The sequence below is a fragment of the Olea europaea genome, chromosome 20, assembly GCF_002742605.1.
Source record: "Olea europaea var. sylvestris chromosome 20, O_europaea_v1, whole genome shotgun sequence".
NCBI classification, from domain to species: domain Eukaryota; kingdom Viridiplantae; phylum Streptophyta; class Magnoliopsida; order Lamiales; family Oleaceae; genus Olea; species Olea europaea.
Genome location: NC_036256.1, coordinates 2,222,582 through 2,226,405, shown reverse-complemented (window position 1 = coordinate 2,226,405; position 3,824 = coordinate 2,222,582). Strand labels below are relative to the sequence as shown.

The window sequence follows — 3,824 nt, the reverse complement described above, 5'->3', positions numbered from 1 at the left end:
AATTCCTACAGGCTGATTAACCGGTTGATTTGCATGAGGTCTGATGTTTGGTCCTTGATTGGCAACAAAATTACCATAATTAGGTCCATTACCGTTAGCCTGGACGTTTGTTCCCTCATTACCACGTGGAATATTCTATCCATTGTTTAGGACATTATCTCTCACGTTTGAATTAACCCCCCAATTTAGGCATGCCACTACTATTATTTTGATTTGGCACTGTAGTACCTCCTTGGTTTGAAGTAGAGGGACCAGAAAGCGACTCCACCCCTTGATTCGGATTTAGGATAGAGGGATTATGTCCCACAATTGTCCTGGTTTGAAAGTGGTTTGTAAGAGGTATAGCCGGTTGACATATTTGGCCTACTAACTTATTCATTGTTTCGTTTAACGTCTTTAGCTGTTTGGCCATATTGTCATAGTGTGCGTTTTCATTTTGTGTAAATCTTTCCATTTTATGAATACTTCGAAGATTTACCTGTTCAACGACGTCTTGCGTGAGTTCTCCAAGCAATGCACGCATGGTTCGAGGACTCAACTCCGTCATTGGTTCGTAACGACTGTTACTACTCTGATTTTGTCCATCTGTTCGTGGAGAGGCATGCTGCTCCTCATATCGTTCGATTACAGACTGGATTCCTCCCTGACTTGCTCCTTCCTTGTCGGATCTCTGAGGCATATTGTTTCACCTTTTGTATTTTCAACACCTAATACCACTGTCCCACTGGGCGTGCCAAATTGTTTCGCGCGGGTTAAGTCGCTAACAATTAAAAAGGATTAGACGATTGTGTAAGGGACGAAACCTCTTGAGACAAAGTCTCAAAAAGGGGTGTTCTTTTATTGGCGATGAACTTTACAATTGGAAATGAAAAACAGCGTGCCTCCAAGGGGCGCAAGCACACGAGTTACAGAAAGAAAAGTGTTTAAGTCTAAAAGCTAAAGAAATGAAAATTACATATTCTCTGTTCGAGAGTTTTGGATTCGGTCCTTTGCTTCTGCGTCCTTTCTCCCTTTTATACCTCATAGACGATCTCTTTGTGATTAACTACTCTGAAAATTGCTTGATCGTCCTATAACTACCCACTTTCTTTGTAGTGGCCATTTTGTCATGAAACTGCCTCTTAACTGCTGCCATTATCTTTCATCGTTCAACCGCTTTCGATTGAATTCCTTGAGTCGTGGAACGTGATAAGGCTACTTTAACAACTGCCTTGATAACTGCATTCCTTGATAACCACGATGCGTTATGTTTGTTGATACCTTGGGCGACTTGAAGGTTTGGGCGAGAGTAGAATAACAGCTCTGGGCGACCGTATGACACTTCATTCAGTCAGATTCTGGGCGACTTGCAAACTTGGGCGATGGCGTTACCGCATTCTTGGGCCCCTTATTTGGGCCTTCACCTTGACTCGTTCGATTGGACTTCGTTCTTTGGGCTATCCGAATTGGGGATCCTCCAATTGGGCTTTACTCCTTGGGCTGTTCGATTTGGGCTGAATTTTTATGTGTCAACAAAAGTTAAAAATCATGTGTTGATAAAATAAGTGATTTAAAAGTAAGTTTTAGTTTCTTTCGAGTATATGATCAAGCATTCACATGGACATAAACACGGGTTGAGCTAGAAAATATTTTTAGGTGGAAAGAAATTTAAAACTTTTAGAATAACTTATGTCACAAGAGTAAGTTTATGAGGCGATACTCATGGCAAAGAGTGCCACACGCTCAATTAAGTGCAAGTCTCGATGTTCATTCTAAACTTTCCTCGTCAAATAGGATATTGACTCTCTCCCAATCACCTTAGGTACTATATACTAGCAAAAGTATTATAGGCATAAGCAAAAATATATATCCACCAATTAATAATTACGAATATATCTAATAAGTACTAGAGGTGAACACAGTTCGATTTAGACGGTTTGAAACAGATTTTCAAATCAAATCATTTAAAGCTGTTTGAAAATTTTTCAAACCAAATCAAACCACTTCGATTTTTAAACCAAACCAATTTAAACCATTTTTTTTGGTTTGGTTCGGTTTAAAACCATGGTTTAACAAAAAAAATTAATATATATCAAATAAATTAAATCATAAATATTAGTTTAAAATTTCATGTTCAAACATAAATCGTATTATTAAAAAAATTACAAGTCAAAGTTATATAATTATAATTATATTAATGCAACAACGTGATATAAATATTTTAAACTCTTAGTCGATATCAATGGCTTCCATCTGCAAGTGTAATACATGATTTATTTTCTTCATAAATATAAAAATATAGTACATAAATTCATTGATTATAGTTAAATGATATAAAATAATTAATAAAAGAAAATGAATAAATTTTTTTAAATACAATAGTATCTAGTTACGATGACTTTTTGTGAATCATTCAAATCTTCTACTAAATCTAAATATTGGTGAATTACTTTAAGGGATACCGACAAACGGACAATTATTAGAACAAAATAATATAACTATCAATAAAAATATAAAATAATTACCAAAAAATAATAGAATTTCAATCACCTGACTTGAATTTGAGCAAAATTTGAGAGAATTATTCGAAGGAAATGAAATATACACGTTTGAATTAAAATCTAGATTTTATTGTCCTCTCAATTGTAATGGAGAATGATGAATGTGGTTTAACATCAATTGTTTAACACTTTACCCAATTTGAGAGTTTTACATTCACAATTATGATGACTTGTGAATATTTGGATATGATTAATTAATTAATTGAGATGTATAATTGTCGATTTGAGTTTAATTGAATTATGTCTAATATAGATGTATCTTTTTAATTGAAATGTGTTAAGTTTTAATTGAATTAAATAAAATTTAGACTAATTTATTTTCAGATATTTTTTTTTGTAAACGGTTTGACGGTTTGAAACAATTTGCAAATATTGAAATCTAAGTCAAACCACTTCGCGATTTGGTTCGATTCGAAACCAAAACGTTGACGAATTCACGTGGAACCAAACCAACAATTTCGATCCTATTTCGCAATTTCATGGTTTCATTGTTCAGCCTTAATAAGTACTAATCCAAAGTAGAAAGCTTTGGCAAACAACCAGCAATATAAAATTTCTGGCCCAATAAAACAAACATCTATGCCGCGCAATGCTTTGAGGCCTTTCTAATAAAGAATTCACAAAAATTCGCCGTCTGTGGGAATCGAACCCACGACCACGTGGTTAAAAGCCACGCGCTCTACCGGCTGAGCTAAGACGGCTTGACGTTAACGTCCTGAATTATATAAATAAATAGATTTTTCCATTTATTTGGATTTCTAAGATAATTTAAATATAAAACATTCATAGTTTAGTATTTTTACAGTACATAAAATTTTTTGCAAACCTGAAATGGAAAATTCTAGATTTATACAGGTGTCCACGACTCAGAGTTTAATAAATAGATTTCTTAATATTTATAAATTCTCATGGGTTTTATGGAATTTTTAAATTTCATAAGATTTGAATGAATTTCTATTTTATAATTTTTAATAGATTTTCTTGGATTTTATAGATTCTCATGAATTTAATGTATTTTTAGTTTTTTTCCCTGTTCAATTACTCAAAGCAAATCGTCAACCATACTTTGTAAAAACATTTAAATGATCAATACTTCCACGCCAAAAATAATAATAAGAATAATTTCACTTGCTAATTAATCACAGCCAATATTCAACAAAAAATATTGTTAAAAACTTTAAAAAACTATCATCAATTGATAAGTTCACATACATAAATCGCAACAGAGGGAGAGACGAAAAACCTGTTCACAATGAAGAAAGATGGGGGGGGGGGGGGGGGCGA

The 3,824-nt window shown here is 33.6% G+C and overlaps 1 non-coding gene across 1 annotated transcript; it reads right to left on the bottom strand.

Annotated features, from left to right (window-relative positions):
* Positions 1-3,168: 3,168 nt before the first annotated feature.
* Positions 3,169-3,241, bottom strand: TRNAK-UUU. Its single transcript has one exon. It is a non-coding gene; the product is annotated as a tRNA-Lys (tRNA).
* Between the last annotated feature and the right edge of the window lie 583 nt (positions 3,242-3,824).